The sequence below is a fragment of the Rhipicephalus sanguineus genome, unplaced genomic scaffold (assembly GCF_013339695.2).
Source record: "Rhipicephalus sanguineus isolate Rsan-2018 unplaced genomic scaffold, BIME_Rsan_1.4 Seq560, whole genome shotgun sequence".
NCBI classification, from domain to species: Eukaryota; Metazoa; Arthropoda; class Arachnida; order Ixodida; family Ixodidae; genus Rhipicephalus; species Rhipicephalus sanguineus.
The window spans coordinates 78,506-96,522 of record NW_023615514.1 but is presented as its reverse complement, the minus strand read 5'-3'; positions in this window follow the sequence as shown (position 1 = coordinate 96,522).

The window sequence follows — 18,017 nt, the reverse complement described above, 5'->3', positions numbered from 1 at the left end:
ACCGAATCTTGAGGTGAGAGCCCGCGAGGCCGAAGCTGCACGTCGACGCCGCGAAGCAGGTTCCGCCGTTCGAGCCCGCGAAGCCGAAGCTGCTCGACAAGCTGCACGGCTGCGGCGAGAAGACCCCGCCGTTCGAGCCTGCGAGGCCGAAGCTGCTCGACAAGCTGCAGGGCTGCGGCGAGAAGACCCCGCCGTTCGAGCCCGCGAGGCCGAAGCTGCTCGACAAGCTGCACGGCTGCGGCGCGAAGACCGCGCCGTTCGAGCCCGCGAGGCCGAAACTGCTCGACAAACTGCACGGCTGCGGCGCGAAGACCCGGCCGTTCGAGCCCGCGAGGCCGAAGCTGCACGGCTGCGGTGCAAATCGGATCTTCAAAACGTGAAGGACCGTGAAGCGGCGAGAAATCGCGCGTACCGGCAGGCAGAGCCTGAGGCTGTGCGAGCACGTGAAGTGGCTGCAAAACTCATCAGGCGGGCTCTGCCCGAAGGCGCCGACGCGCGCTTCCAGTGGGACTTCCTTGATAACAGTTTCGGCCATAGTTGCGGTGTGTGCAACAGATCGTGGTTCTCAAACAATCTAGTCACAATATCTTCCATCAAGAAGGACCACGCTCGCGCCAATGCCATCGCCATGCTGCAGCGCGAGTTCGCTTCGCCCCACTCATGATCATTCACCACGTAGATATGCTGTAATTTTTGTTCTATGTGTTGAGTAACGTGTGTGGCGTTTTTTTTCTTTTTTATAGGCTCGTCGTGTGCACGATGCGCCGCATACTTCCGTGTGTCTCGTGTTGTTTGTATACGTTTGCGCACGATCGCTTGTCATAAATACAGTAAGTGCCGCTTCACAAAACAGTCTTGTTTTAATGAACACCTTAGATTGTACACCAATAATTCAACTTACTTAACATGAAGTTTAATGTTTGACGGAAGCCCGTCTGGTCGGGATGATACATGGTGAAGGTAATAACCTCGAGGCACTGCGCCGACCAAAATGAAAATTAAACACACAGCAAAGACGTTTCGGCTCCCACACGGGAGCCTTGTTCACAAGTGAAATGAAACATGAGTCAAGCAGTTCGCCTTATGTACGCTTGAATACGTCGCGTTTTTAGTTTTACACAGCAATTATAGCACTTATCAATACAACAAGCAATATAAAGAAGCATGAAAGTTAATTTTTACAACATTTTAGGAAACGTGATACCACTGGACAGTGCATGCATGAAAGTACGATAACATATAATTGCTGGAGTTTGACGTGTCAGAACCACCGTATGATTATGCGGCACGCCGTATAGTGTGGGACTACGGATTAATTTCGATCAACTGGGGTTCTGTAACGTGCACCCGAACATAAGCACATGGGTGTTCTTTGCCTTTCGCCCCCATTGAAATGTGGCCGCCGTGGCCGCATTTTAACGTTAACCTGCATCATAATTGCACATATCTGTGAAATAAGTCAATGACTTCTGTCAGTTAAGCCAAAATTCTCAATCACATGCGTTTTGGAATACGCATGCCATCATTGAGAATTAGGACGGACTTATGCACGCGTGCAGTATGTATCTCTCGTTCTCAGGATTTTGCTTTGGCGTGCGAAACTCAACACAAAATGCGCTTCTAATGACAGCTGTGCACAGTAGGTAATCACTAACACTCTCACTCACCTTTGTGAAAATAGTATTCCAAATCCAACGCAAGATTAACCACCGCCACAACGACAACAACACAGTTGTCGTACAATGACCGCAATTTCACACGCCAGGCGAATACCGTGACGTAACAGTAGCAGAGCAGCATGTAGGTACAGCGCACTGAAATATTACAGAACACGTAGTGTGGGTAGCGTTCTTTTCCATAATTCGCGCGGTGTAGCGCCAGTTTCTCTACTCAAGTAATCGAGCTGCCGCGACGCCAAGAGCAACTGACATCGCTCTCGAAAGACCACCGTCCGGTGCGAGGCCATCTTGTCTTGTTTCTTCGCAAGGCCCGCGTTGTAATGTACGTATACACAAATGAGACGGCCGTACCGCATCAGAAGCATTGTCATTGAAGGGCTAGCAGTTGAACGAATCCATGGCTCATCGTCATACTTGTGGTCAACGCATAAATAGAATGTGAACAGATGTCAACGCCAAACCGGCCAAACCACTCAACGAAGTCGACGCGACGAAGGCGACAGAATCTGAACTGCATTTTGCCGATGTTGCGCCCTCCCACAGTAACTATTGAAAATAAAGAATAAGAGAGAGAAATTTCATGTGTGACCGCTGTCGGAAGACGGCGGTCGAAGACACCGCCATCGAAGACACCGCCGTAAACGCACAATCACCATTGTGAACGTCGGTTTTCTCTATCTTCATGGGGCTAGGAAGGCAGCAAAGTGGGCTGAGCTGCATGCGACGCTGAATAGGGAAAATATCACTCTGTATGGAGTGGCGTAAACTCACCTTCGCGAGCTAGAGGAGCCGCCAGTTGATCCGGATTGGCAGTGGGCGGGCTGCAACCGTACGGGTGATAGCCGCAAAGGAGGCGGCGTTGGTGTGCTGTGGCGCAGCAATACAGCTTGGGTGCCAATGAAGGGGCCCTGTGATGAACACATTTGGGTTACTGGTAGCATTCTTGGTGAGTCTGTCCTCTTTGGTGTGGTGTGTTTAACGGTGACAAGTGGACCACACGACGGCAACGACAAAGTCCTACAGTGTATCGTCGAAGATGTGAAACGGTGGCGTACAGACCGCGAAGTACTGTTGATGGGAGACTTCAACGGACACATCCCGGCCACCGACAGGTACTTAGACTACAACGGAGAGCTGTTGTTGCGGTGTGCGGAGCAGCTCTCCTTGGAGATCGTCAACCTCCGTAATGACTGTGGGGGTGCTTCACCTGGTGCGCTCGTAGCAGCCGCTCTACCATAGACTATGCGCTGGTGACTGCAAAACTGGCCGCTCGCATAGCACAGGTACATATCGATGAAGACGGCCAGTTCAGCCTCGGAAGCGACCACAATCGCATACGGCTGTCGTTCTCCAAGGGCGGCTTTCGTACAGGCTGCAGGTCACCTCCACCGAGGCGTGGCATGTACTTGCCGAGCAAGTCAGTCGAGAGGGTCGCCGAGGATTTTGAAAATTGTCCTCAACGGCGGAAATCCCACACATATAGTGAGTTTGTGGGCGCTTTGGACGCTGTAATGCGTACCCTGATGGTCCAGGAACGCCGGCGGGGACACAGACCACAGAACCCATGGTGGGACAGAGAAGTGGAAGTGGCGTGGAAAGAACGCCGCCAAGCAAATCGGGAACATCGGAGGACCGTGAAAGGTCCCGACACTGAGGTATGTGCTGAGAAGTGGGCTGTGTATCTGGACCAAAAGCACAAGGTGCAGGCCCTAGTTCAATGCAAGATAGCAGACTACAACCTTAGGCTGATCCAGTCCATCAGACAGGAAGGAAGATCCGCAGCACACAAATTTTGGACATACGTCAGGTCCTTGGACAGGGCAGCCCCCCGCCACCTCCACTCGTAGATGCGGCAACGGGGCAGCCGGTCACCGAGCCGGGTGAATACATTACACAGCACTTCTCCTCCCGAATTTTCGGGGCCTCAGGCCTGACTACGACCACCCCCTTACTGAAGAGGAGGCAGCCAGTCCCAATACTGAACAGTCTCCAGGCCAGGAAGAACCATACTGGGCCTCCTCAAGGCTCACAGTTGAACGGGCTTTGAAGTGGGTTAGGGCCCGAACGGCCACTGGCCCCGACGGCATGCCAGCGCGCGTACTAAAGTGCTTGGGAGAGGACTCGAGGGAACAGCTCGCAGAGATCCTCACGGCCATCATCGAAGGCGAGCCCATCCCCAAAGAATGGCATGAGGGCAGGGTGATTCTTATCCCCAAACGGGGCGGTGATGCGAGAAACTACAGGCCAATAACGGTCACCAGCGTTATGTATCGCGTATTCGCGGGAGTGATCAAAGCATGGTTGAGTGGCTGGGCGGAGACCAAGGGACTACTGACCGAGCTCCAGAATGGCTTCAGACCAGACAGACGGCTGGATGACAATCTGTTCGTCGTCACGCAATGTGCAGAATAGCCCCAAAAGAGGGGAGGACGTTGTGCTGCTTTCTGGATGTTGAAAAAGCGTACGATAACGTGCCCCATGGTCCTCTATTCGCATGCTTATCTGACCTTGGACTACCACAACTGCTGATCTCCACTATACGACGGATGTACAGCGACAATGTAGTGAGTGTGCAGTTGGGTGACATAATCACTGGCCCTATTCGTGTAAATAAGGGTCTGAGGCAGGGCTGCCCACTGTCGCCATTGCTGTACATCCTGTACGCATCCAGACTAGAGCGGGCCTTGCTGAACTCAAACCTTGGATTCAGCATCCGTTTCAGCACAACTAGTGCCAGCGAGAATCACCACCTGCCTGGTTTGGCTTTTGCGGACGATCTCGTTCTTATGGCAGAGACACCAGGATGCAATCCCTCCTCGACATCTGCCAGACAGAAAGCGTGAGTCTTGGACTCCGATTCAACATAAAGAAATCAGCGGTTGTCCGACTAGCTGGAGGGAGCACCGATGCAGCGGCGTTGACCTTGGGAGGAGAACCACTGGCCGCACGCAACGAGTACAGGTACCTTGGAGTCACCCTGTGTGTGGATGCAGCGAAGTACAGTCTGCACGAGACCAAGATTCGACAGGCTGCGCTGCAGGCTCAACGAATCCTCCGTCGTCGATGCCTCTGGGGTTGCAACCGCTTCCAAATGATCCGCGACCTATGGAAAATGGTTCACGTGCCGGGCCTGACGTTTGGAAACGCGGTTGTGTGCATATCGCCAACGACACATGAGTGGTTGGAGCGTCAAACGAGAGGTTGGTCGTGCGGCGCTCGGTGGCCATGGTCGAGTTGCCAACGGGGCGGTACAGGGGGACGTCGGATGGTCCAGCTTTGAAGCTCGGGAAGCCGCCAGCAAGATTGTCTACCGTGTCGTCTCATGCTCATGCGACGCATTCGGTGGGCGCGCCGCGTGTTCGAGTATCTTTAGGCAACATGCATGCTGACTGACTGGACGACTGTACCAGCTGGAGAAGAAGTATGGCTTCTTTGAGAAGCCCATCCCTCGAAACTGCGGCTAAGTTGGGCGGTCGAGGTCCGCCTGCGAGTCAGGGAGCAGAGGACATCCGTGGAGGAAGGCTATGGGAGGCCAAGTCCACCCTCGAGTGCTACAGGAAATATAAGGAGAGCATCAGTGGGTCGCGCTTCTACGACAACAGTGTTGGCAGCAGCCTCCTGTTCGAGGCGAGAGCTGAGGCTCTTCGCACTCTTGAGTACCGCAGAAGGTTCGACGACGATGTAGTCAGCAGCCTGTGCAGAGTTTGAGGTGCAGAGACGGAGACGCAGGAGCACCTCGTTCTTCGATGCAGGAGTCTCCCAACTGCTCCGGTGGATGACATAATGCAGCGCTAAAAACACACACCCCACAAGGTAAGGAACACAAACCGACGGGACAGGCGCTACTCACAACTTTAATGAAGACTACAAGATTGTGGCACATATATACACATCCCAATGCGCAAACGCAACGTCACAAACCGTAGGGGGCGTATTCTATCAAAGATTTGAAAAAATTGTGTTCCGCATTGTACAGGAAGACTGACGTCTGACTGACGCAATCATCATTCTTCTATTTGATGTAGAAAGCCTCGAGAAGTTCACGCGCCGTTTTATCATGGCTTCTGCCCAGAATCCTCACATCATTAAATCTTGGCACACAAGAGCAGGTTTTACAATGCGCCGAAAGGTGCGCAGTGAAATCCTTCTTTAGATTGTTTGCGTGTTCCCTCATGCGGTCATTAACAATCAAAGAAGGATTTCACTGCGCACCTTTCGGCGCATTGTAAAACCTGCTCTTGTGTGCCAAGATTTAATGATCTGAGGATTCTGGGCAGAAGCCATGATAAAACGGCGCGTGAACTTCTCGAGGCTTTCTACATCAAAGAGAAGAATGATGATTGCGTCAGTTAGACGTCAGTCTTCCTGTACAATGCGGAACACAATTTTTTCAAATCTTTGATACGATACGCCCCCTACGGTTTGTGACGTTGCGTTTGCGCATTGGGATGTGTATATATGTGCCACAATCTTGTAGTCTTCATTAAAGTTGTGAGTAGCGCCTGTCCCGTCGGTTTGTGTTCCTTACCTTGTGGTGTGTGTGTTTTTAGCGCTGCATTATGTCATTCAGCAAGCACCAAGTCGCCCAACAACACGTATCTTCTGCTCCGGTGGGGGCGCAACCCTCCCACAGGCGCTGGGGTTTCAAGTGCTCGAGGAAGATGGCAGCAGTGACGGTGGGGGTGGACGATACGTGGTGGCAGTCACGAAAAGGCGGCTTTCCGAGTGGTGGGCAAAGGTACGACGGACTTAAGACCTAGGCTGCCCTGTGCGCGTCTCCTGCCGTTATCGTGTGTTTTTCATTCCGTTTTTTTATTCTGTTTTTCCCCTTTTCTTCTTGATTTTTATTTGTTTTATTATTTTTTGTTGAGGTCAGGACACTGAGAGTGTTCCCCCGTTGCAAAGGGGCAGGCCGCCAACACATCATCATCATCATCGGAATGGTATGAACGGTTCTCAATACGGTCGTTTTCGCACTAACTTAATTCTGTAATTATATTGTTCATTATTATGCGGCTTTAGATTAACTGGTGCGCTTGGCTGAGCCATAGCTACTATTTAATAATGTCGGCGTATATTGTGACGCAGCCATGTAATCGCAAAGAGTTGAAGAAAAATGACGCATCGCTTGTGCCACCATGGTCCACTGTAATTCAGTGACTATATAAGGGCCAGCGCTTCATTTAGGGGTATGTGTAAACGTCTGTACGTAAGCGTCTGTAGTGAATTGTTCATGTTATAGCTTTTGTACATGCGAATGAATTGTGTATGTATTGAATTCATTGTGTATACTATGTGTCTGCCTAGTGAACGTGTGCGTATTAATAAGAGCTGTATCAACTGTCCGGTGTCCTTGAGTAATCCATGAATGGGCCTACCTCCCCGAAATGCCGTGTGCAACGTACGCCGCCTCATTTTTTAGTATTGTTTAATCCATGGCGCCAGCTACCACCTACATCACGGCCGCGGCGCTCTCACAGCTCCACCTACGTATATGAAGTTGAACATCTATCTATCGAAACTATGTTCTGCTGCGCCGGGATTGTTTTGATGCTACAGAATGTACATTTTGGAGGCACAAACGCGTGGATAACGTCGCTACACCGTGTGACGCTAGGACAAATAAAGACAGCAAGCCTAACGTGCAGTCTCCGGGTGAGAGCCCCTTTGCAGTATCCGTCTCTTTTAAAGTGAACGCCGTCTCGCTGGCCGTGCGAAACGTACGAGTTCCGTCGTTCCGTTTCGCGAGGTTTTCATCACTACAGGTTTGTCTGCTTGATTTTATTGTCATATCGTTCGATATTAAGCTCAGCGGGACCATTTTTTGTGATTGCCAGTGCCGCATACTCTTTATCAGTCGAGAATCGATGCACTGGCTAGGCCTAAATCTACTGCTCGCTTCACTGGCTTGGCGTCAGCCATCTTGATTTTGACGGTTTCTCCATTGAAAAGGGAGGAAAGTTCCGCCATTTGAAGACGAACATTGGGGACATCGCCGTTTCTCCCTTAAAGGAAAGAGGGTCACTCCATTTTTTTAAGAGTGTGTCGTAGCGCTAGCCGCTCCAAGGGTAGGGCCTTCGCACCTACTCTCACTAAAAGGCTTCAGCATATTGACTTCGGGACCCTTGAGTTGACTATCGTCACATAAGCACTGCGGATCGACTACTGAACATTCGGTAACTTCGAGGGCAGGCCTGCAGGACGGGTGTCATCGCAGCGAAAGTTCGTCGTCCTGGTCTCACGAACCTCGTAGCTGCTGCGAAGCGAAAATCCAGTGGATAGGCAGACATACCGGTAGCTGCCCCGAGCGCTGGGTTGACAGGATGTGACTCTTCTTTCTTCATGGACATCTGAGCCTTGCGAATCTCGGGTCGTCGTCCTGAAGCCAGAGCCGAATTCAACGTAAGGGGCTCCCGCCTCGCGAACCTCCAGGTGACGGACGCTGCCTCATCAGTCCATGTGTCGCCATCTCGGTCTCAGTTCAAGCCGGAGTCGTAGTCCCGGCTTTCACGGCACCACACATAAAGAAGAGAGACCGACGGCATGGCACTTTTAATGCCCCACTCCATCCTAATGATGATTGCCAGCGACCGTCGTCGTCCTCCATTTTCAACAAATGGATTGCTTCGCTGATAGACTTGCTCACTGATCCATCCAAGTTCATCAAGTTAGTGTGGGTTCCTGGGCATAAGGGCCTATTTATGAATGAAATGGCAGATGCGCTAGCTAGGTCATCATTGAATGGCCCGGTAATTCAGGTATTGCCCGCATTCAAATTCATTACAGGTGCTAGATTTAGGAGGAAAATGATGTTAGAGGAATTCTCCGCACCGTCATTAACGACCATATTAGAATTCCAGCATTTAAATCATCAGTGGAATAGTAAAGTATGTCAATCACGAGCAGTACAAGTCGCAATCACAAAACTACGTTGTCAGACTCCCTATCTAAATTTTTATCTACACAGAGCTGGTCTTGCAGCTTCGCCTAATTGTCCTTTTTGCGGAATACGTGAGACAATGCAGCACTTTGTCATTTCCTGCAAGAGGTACTCTACCTTGCGCAAAAATACCTTAGGTGTCGTTTTCCGTCTGCTTAATTAGAATTAAATGAACAAAATGTACTGTCTTTCGGGGCTTTTTCTCTTGGCCACAGTGACAGGAAGATTGCTGATGCTTTGCAGTAGTTTCTTAAAGGTTCAAAAAGATTTAGATTATAAAATTTACCTTTCCAAATTATTATTTCTATTTTCTTTTTTCCCCCAAATGATCGGTTTTTATTGATTCAATTCTATTCTATAATATATTATTACTGAAATTTTAATTCTAATTCATTTATGCTTCTTTCGCATTAATTAAACAAAGTTTCAACTTCAATTTCAATTTTGCCTTTAAAAACTAACCGGTTCTTGGCCAGTCCCCCAGTGTGGGTATGAGCCAAAGATTCCAGGGTCTACTGTACTCTACAATATCCACTCGCGCGTTGCGGCGTGAAGCCCACAGTTTCGCCATTGGTGACGACCTCCTTCACCAACGCAATTACAACGCCGACGGCCGCCAGTGGCTACTAGTAATACCCCGCAGTCTGCGTTTTGACATATGCGAATCGTACCACGCTGATACGCAGTCTGCGCACTCTGGGGTATCGAAAACTTACCGCCGCATTCGCCAACGGTACTTTTGGCGAGGGATGTACCGCTACGTGCAGAAGTTCGTTCGCTCTTGCATTGATTGTCAGCGCCGCAAAACTTCAACACACCTATCACCAGCAGGTCTGCAGCCTTTACCTTGCCCTGACCGGCCGTTCGGGCGCATTGGCATTTATTCTGAGCTTTTCGGCCGAGCTCAGAATAAATGTTCTTATGTTTTTCACTGTGATTTCCCTTATATATCAATCTGCTCATGACAAAAAAAAATATATATATATATACTTTACGTCTTATTCTGTGTGAAAGTAAGTTGCGTCACAACCTGCACAGGCCACAGAAGCTGTGTTTAGGATGATCACAGCGTAGTGAAGCCAACTGTACGCAGAATTGAACAAGCTGGTGCTTACGAATATTTTGCGGGATCGAATTTGGGCCGCAGCGGCCGCATTTTCGATGGAGGCGAACATGCGTGAGGCCCGTCTACTTTGATTTAGGTGCACGGTAAAGAACCCCAGGTGGTCGAAATTTCCGGAGCCCTCCATTACGACGTCCCCATTATCATATCGTGGTTCTGGGACGTTGAACCCCAACAATTATTATTATCATTATGAATATTTTACAAATAGGTATATTATTCTGAGTGTATTTCTGTCATTTATTCAGTGTCCCGATCCAATCAAGCACTAAAAGAAAACTTGCATTTTGGATACAATTTTTCAAAAGATAAATAAGGATGGAAAGGGTTAAAGATATTTTTCTTTCTTTATTTATTTCACAATACTGCAGGCCAGCCTGGCCCAGGCAGAGTGAAATTACAGAGAAAAAAAAACATGGTTGATCCCTACGTCATAGGAATCGGAATAACACGAAAAGTAAAGCGTGCCGTTACAGAAGTAACTGAATGTTTACTGTACATTGATATAAGAGAGTTGTACAGTGTATATTGATGACTGGCAGCTAATGGCACCGTTTAACGTGTATGCACCCACTTTGATGATTGGTATCATCTCCATCCCGACGACTATCGTCCATGTTAAATGATTAAACAAACCCCTGTGGTAGCTGTAGTAGTTAACGGTGAAAGCGTAATCAGAGATCGAGGTGTGATAGCCGGAACAGCGTCGCATATTGGACGCAGAACTTGGTCGCCATCCCGCGGCATGTTCAAATGCGATTAACACCACGGCCGGACTAGAGGGAAACGCAAAGCGCGTCGCGCCGCCCCGGTAGCCCGGCCACGATCTTTCTCGGGGCGAGCGCGGGAACGTGGAACGCGGTGTTACAGCCAGATGAGGCAGGCGCGCGTCGCAGAGCTATTTTAAAGACGATAGTCTTTCTTTGGATACTTAAACGGAGAAATTTTGGTCTGTTCTGTTCTTTCTGTTTGTCGGCACGTCACTCGATTCAGCCACTCGGCCAAAGTTGAACCACTTGCCCAAGGGCCAGCCATCTTGAACGGCTGACTAGGTTCATACTTGTGTACATTGTCGATCAAAAAGCAAACATTACGCATATCTGAGGCGCAACATCACTCTGCACGTGCCCTCTGCACGAGCTCATTGCTGTGTTTCGGTTTCGGTTCTGTATTGCACTGTACGAATGCCATGGGGCGCCGCTTTGGCATTCCTGTTTTACCCAGGCGACGTGTAAATAAAAGAGTGTGTGGAATGTACTCGTTGAGTGCGCACGTTTCTTCTGCTTCAGCGCTTCGCGCCAAACCGCGTGTTCGGGCTGGCTGGCGTACCGCCGGTCGCGTTGGTCACCGCCGGCCTTCGCCTGCTGCTGCGCCGGGACTACCAGCCCGCAACACAGCACTCATGTTTCCCGACGTATTGCCAGATGGCGTCCATGTCTCACGCAGCGCCTCTTCTATCGTCTTTAGACGACATTTGCAGCGAAGCACGCAGATACGCGGCCAATTTTTGGTTTGGATTAGCGTGGTGCTATGAGCGAGGCCGACGCTCTTACGACGCTTGCGCTCAGGTCGCCCCTCGCGGTGTGTTAAGGCATTGACATAATTGAACTTCTAGTGAAAACGCGCCGAATGGGACGCGTTGCAGGTGTTTAACCGCGGAGGCCACAGTAATGACGAGTTACATTACCTTACCGCTCCCAGCGGGCAACAGCGCCCCGCCGACCAGAAGAGTGATAGATATAAAAGGCGCGTTTGTAAAGCCTCTATAGAGTCTGTGACCGTGGCGCAGTGGATAGCGTGCCCGGCATCTCTTGTTGCGGACCGAGTGGTCGTGGGTTCGATGCCTGTTGAGGGAACCTTTTTTCTTTGACATTTGATCGCGTAAATTTTTTCGACGTCATTTCCGTGACGGAAATACGTCACTGAAGTCTTGGTGGACCCCGGCATAAAACACTTTCATGTTAAAAGAACAATACAGAAGTCAGTGATAACAGCTCTGGCAGCACAAGGAATACCTCACTGTCGCTAGGAAGACTTTTAACAAAGGAATGAAAAAAAAAGCACCTACAGTTTACAACAACACTCGCACGACAAGTAATATAACAGTTTCCATGGCTCAATACTGAATACGGCAAATGTTGCTCAAGGACTTCACCAAACTGTCGGCCTCGCAAACGAACTCTCTTCCAATCCGAAACAGTGAGGGGGAAAAGACTGTTTGAATGCCTCCGCTTTGGCAAAAATGTGTTGTAGGGTGTGGTTGTGAGTGTTGCCCGTAGTTCTCGCTGTAGTGATCTTTAAATATGAAGGTGCAGACGTACCAAATTTTCCGTTCAAAATACTGCGCAAGAATTTCAGTCGACTGATTTTTCTGCGGACAGCCAATGTGGGGATGTTATGAGCTTTCATGAGTTCAGTTGGTGAATCAAGTCTTTTCTATTTACTGAATATAAATGTGATGACTTTCTTTTGTAGCGCTTCTAAGTTCTGTATATCTTTTTTAGTGTACGGATCCCATACAACGGACGCAAATTCCAATTTAGGTCTGATATAATAGCATTGTACGCTTGAAGTTTAACATTCGCAGTTGCCTTTGCAAGTTTCCTTTTCAAAAAGCACACTTGCCGAAAATCTGAAGCGCACATTCACGAAACGTGTGTGCCCGCCGCGTCATATCACTTGAAAGAGTGATCCCTTAATACTTATACTGCGTTACTGATTGAATGTGTTATGGGATGCCGTGTCGATGGAAGGACGCATCCCAACATAAAACGTAACTGTTTATTAGCGAAGTAGCAGCCGCGGGGCGAGCATACCGACGCTGCGCTCAGTCGGGTAGCGAAGGAATCTCTCTTCCGAGCTTGGCAGCTTGGTTTTATAGCCACCGTCAGTGTCGTAAGCCTCCGGTGACGCTACGGTGGCACTGTCCCTTATCTGAGGCGTGGTGTAGCATGCAGCCGTGTCACGTCGGCCTAGATAGTGACGAGGCGGAGGCTGCGCCGGTTTGTGAGCACTGTGTCGCCACATCACCCCCCCCCCCCCGCGGAGTGCAGAGCCCTCAGGGTCTGTAGAAATCTGGGAGGCGTACCAGACGTCCAGAGCGTGTCATGACCAGAGCGGGCTGCGACATCGGCGGTTGTGGATAGATGCCTGTGGTTGGAGTGGCGCTGTCCGGTTCGTTCGAAGCGATGTATGCGGGCTTGAGCCGGTCGATCGAGACGGAGACGTCGTTTCCGTTCAGGTGCAGAGTGAAGTTCTTGTTGTCGCGATGGACGACCAGGTAGGGTCCGCTGTGGGGTGGCTGGAAAGCCCTGCGGACTGTGTCATCGCGGAGGAAAGCGTGCGTGTACGAAGCTAGCTCCTTGAACACGAAAGGTGTAGGCTTGCAGTGGTGGGCTGCAGGTGACGGGCGTAAGGCGGCGATGGTGCGTCGGAGCCGGGCGACGAAGTCGGTGGGGTCTGACGTCGTATAGTGCTCGATGGCAGTGCGGCGAGGAATTCACCTGGGGACGGAGTGGTTCCCCGTAGACGAGCTCTGCTGGTGTAGCGTGGATGTCTGGCTTGAAGGTGGCGCGAAGACCGAGGATGACGGCTGGGATGGCCTCGAGCCAGGTTGAGTCCGGGTGGCACATAATGGATGCTTTGAACTGTCGGTGGAAACGCTCGATCATTCCGTTGGCACAGGGGTGGTAACTGGTGGTCCTCAAACGTTCGAAACCGATGGCCAGCCCGAGGAGCCTGAAAAGGTGCGACTTGAACTGTCGTCCTTGGTCGGTGGTTACGCGGCGGGGGGCGCCGAAACGAGCAATCCAGCCGGTGAAGAAGGCCGAGGCGACGTCTTCCGCGGTGATTCCTTCGAGGGGCCATGCCTCGGGCCATCGAGTGTACCGATCGATGGCGGTGAGGCAGTAGCGATAGGGTCCAGCAGGGGGAAAGGGTCCTATGATGTCGAGGTGGACGTGCTCAAACCGACCGGAGGGCTGAGGGAATGTTCCGAGTGGTGACGTGACGTGCCTGGTGACTTTAGCGCGTTGGCATTGAATGCAGGAGCGCGCCCAGGTGCGACAATCCCACTGCATGGAGGGCCAGACATAGCGGTCAGCCACGAGGCGTGTAGACGCGCGTATGCCTGGATGGCTGAGGTTGTGGAGCTGGTTGAAAAGCCCACGGCGATGGGACAGGGACACATAGGGCCTGCTTCTTCCAGTCGACATGTCGCAACAGATTGTGGTTGTCGACCATGGAATGGGGACTTGTTGCAGCTGGAGTGAGGACCTGCCCTTGAGAAGTTCCTGCAGTTCGGCGTCCGTAGTCTGAGCCTCGGCGAGGACGTCCGCTGTTATGTGCGCAGAACTGATGGCTGCTACACATGAAAGCGCGTCGGCGACCACGCTGTCTTTCCCGCTGACATGTTGGATGTCGGTGGCGAACTGTGCAATGAACGAGAGTTGGTTCTGCTGTACAGGCGGGAGTTTGTCGCGACGTTGAGAGAAGGCGAAGGTAAGAGGCTTGTGGTCGGTATAGACGGTGCAGTTCTGTGCTTTAAGGATATGGCGAATGTGTTGCACTGCTTCGTATATCGCCAGAAGTTCTCTGTAATAGGCTGGCAAACTTGTCGGGGCGGTGGTCGTGGTTTCGTCAGTGGAACTGGCGGTTGAAGGGGTCGTTTTGCGAGCTTCGAGTTTCTTGGAGAAGAACGCCAAGAGATGCCAGGTGTTGTCCACGCGTTGCATGAGGGCGGCACCGATGGCGAAGCTAGATGCGACCGTGAAGAGTCCCAAGGGAGTGTCTGGCACGGGATGGTTGAGAAGCGTGGCGGTGCAGAGGGCGGCTTTGCAATCTTCGAAAGTTTTTGCTAACGTCGGTGTCCACGTGAGAGGTTGGTTTCCTCGTAGGCCAGCCACAGCATCATGGAGGGCAGCCTGGTAGTCGGCTGCGTGTGGCAAGAAACGCCTGTAGAAGTTCAGCTTGCCGAGGAAACGGCGCAGGTCTTTAGCGGTGGCAGGTTGAGGGTAATTTTGCAAGTCAGAGATGCGTTGGGGCAAGGGCCGAGTTCCCTCAGATGAAACTTCGTGGCCGAGGAAGCGGACGACGGAAGCGCCTAGCGTGCTTTTTTGGATATTTACGAGTAGACCGTGGTCATCGAGGCGTTGGAACAGCAGACGAAGGTGCCTGTGGTGCTCTTCGGCGTCGCGGGAGAATACCAGTATGTCGTCAAGGTAAACGAAGCAGAAGTCGAGACCGCGGACGACTTCGTCGATGAAGCGCTGAAAGGTTTGTCCGGCGTTCCTCAGGCCGAAGCTCATGAAGGGAAACTCGAACAAGCCAAAGGGAGTGATGATTGCAGTTTTCGGGACGTCATCCGGATTGACGGGTATCTGTGTGTAGGCCTTCACCAAGTCTAGCACGGAGAACACGTGGCAGCCATGAATGCGATGGGCGAAGTCCTGCATGTGGTGGACGGGGTACCTGTCCGGGATGGTGCGCGCGTTGAGGGAACGGTAGTCCCCACAGGACCGCTAGCCTTCGGTCTTCTTCGGAACAAAATGGAGTGGCGAGGCCCATGGGCTGTCAGAGCGGCGGGCGATTCCTTCGCGGAGCATGGCCTCGAACTCTGCTTTGGCTATTCGCATGCGGTCAGGGACAAGGCGACGGGCGCGGCAGAAAACCGGGGGGGGGGGGGGGGGCTGAAGTGGTCCAGATGTAGTGCACGGTGGTGTGCTGCACTTTGCGTGGCAGTCCACTGGGGCGCGTCAATCCGGGAAATTCGGCGAGGATGGCGTGGTACGGTGAGTGATTGTCAACACTGAGTACCTTGATGCTTGGCTGTTGGGCGGTCGTTCGCTGGCCTGGTGTGGAATGTCCCGTTGTCGCGTCGATGAGGAGGTCGTTGCGGCAGTCCGGAAGGAGGTTGTATAGTGGGCCAGAAAGTCTGAGCCAATGATTGGCTCGGCGACGTCGGCGATGACAAAATTCCAGCAAAGGTCACGGCGTAAGTTTCTGAGCTGGATGTGCAGGCGGAGCGAACCGTACGTCTTGATTGTGGAGCGGTTTGCCGCGCTGAGCACGAAAGACGTAGGCGGACCTTGAAGATGGGATCGCGGGTAGCAGCAAATGTCGGAACCGCTGTCGACGAGGAACCGCTGCTTCGTGATTTGGTCGGTGACGAAGATGCGACGGCCTCCGGGTTGGCAGCTTGCGGCCGTCTCTACGAGCTGCCGTTAGCGTTTTCCGCATGCCCAGCGGAACACGGTGGTCGACATTGCCGGGCTCTGTCCCCGAAACGTCGGTGGTATTAACACGGGCCGTTATCGGGTTGCCGTGACGAAGCCTGGATGGTGGGCGACAGCTGCGGCAAGGAGACCTGGAGGACGCGATCAGCAATCTCCGCAAGTTCGTCGAGAGGTAGCCTAACCTGAGCCCGCAGAATTGCCTGGACGTGCGGCGGGAGTCGTTGGAGCCAAAGCGCTCGCAGGAAGGAATCCGGGACTTACATGTTGCCCGCGAGCGCACGCATGTGGCGCAGGAGCTGCGATGGTTTGCGCTCGGCCAGCTCTGCGGACTGAAGTTGTCGTACCTTCTGTTCTTCCGAGAGCGACAGGCGGCGGATGAGTGCGGTCTTCAGATGTTCATATAAGTTGGCCGCAAATCACGATCAAATCACGGTTGGCCGCAAATCATATAGGTAGGATATCCCGGACCTCTGTTGGGACTCCCTGTCCTGCGCGTCTCATCATTGGTAGCTGGCCCCCGTCATCGGACCCTTCGTCCCGCCAAATCCGAGAGAAGAGGCGCTCGTACGAACAACGACAGAGATTTATTTACATGGTAGAAATGATCAAGTGATCAAGAGACAAGTGACGAGTAACAAGGGCAACAAGGCAAGGGCCACATACAGAATGTCTTCGGCCTTTTATAGCGCCGCGTTGCCAACCCTGGGCGCATTGTCCGCGTCTTCAGCCAATACGGTCGTCTCGGCGCCTTGCCCACGAGGGAGGGGAAAGACACCACACATGGAGAGGGCACAAACTAACACGATGCCCAAATATGGTCACAAAACCTCAAACGATGCCCAAATATGGTCACGAACTCACGGCACCAAGACCTTGCACACGGCAGATTCCAGAATTTCCCGGCGAGGGGAAGAGCCTGAATGGGGAGATGGGGAGGGGTCGACGACTACTCGGTCCTCTGCGCGCAAGACCGGTCCGTTGGCCTTTGTTCTCGCTTGCCTGCGAGGTCGTCTCAAGTGCATGCTACCCCTGGAATGCGTCAACGATCTCCCTGACGGGTTCGCAAACGTTGAAAGAACCCCAATGCCGGGGATGGTCGTAACACCTAGCTGGCACAACGTGCGTCCAGGTGGACGACGACGTAATTGTAGCGGGTCCGGTCTTGCGTGATGCGCGCCAGGGAGAACTGGGCCTCGACCTGGGCGAACCAGACCTCGGGCGAGTCCGCCCAAAACGGCGGAAGCTTTACGGCGACACGCCAGGTGTCGTATGAGGCAGCGTGCGGGATGCCTTCTGCAGGGGCTCTGACATCCTCAGTGGCGCCGGCAGGTACGGCTAGGGGCGCGGAGACATTGCCGGGATGTTGCTGCTGCAGGGCCTGCAGTTGATGTTGAAGTTCTTCCACTTGTTGGCGAAGAGCGGCAAGGGCTTCCGGGTCGGCCATAGCGGTGCGGCTTGTTCGGTTTCCGGGTCACCAGATGTGGGATGCCGTGTCGATGGAAGGACGCATCCCAACATAAAACGTAACTGTTTATTAGCGAAGTAGCAGCCGCGGGGCGAGCATACCGACGCTGCGCTCAGTCGGGTAGCGAAGGAATCGTCTCTTCCGAGCTTGGCAGCTTGGTTTTATAGCCGCCGTTGGTGACGTAAGCCTCCGCTGACACTGCGGTGGCGCTGTCCCTTATCTGAGGCGTGGTGTAGGATGCAGCCGTGTCACGTCGGCCTAGATAGTGACGAGGCGGAGGCTGCGCCGGCTTGTGCGCACTGTGTCGCCACAGGTAGGTAAACACGCTAGGATGTGTTTTTCGCGTTACATTTATGAGCACTGTTTTATCAACGTTTAATTCCATGTTCCATGCTGCGCACCAGCATTCAATGTTGCCAAGAGTTTGCTGTGATAGGTTATGGTTGTCCGAGCAGGTTATTTCTTCAAAACAACACAATCATCCGCGAAAAGTACGCATATGTGAGCTCAAAGCAACAAACTCTAGCTGCAACGCAGAAGATTCATTAGTTGACTCACTGCAATAAGAACCTCAGGC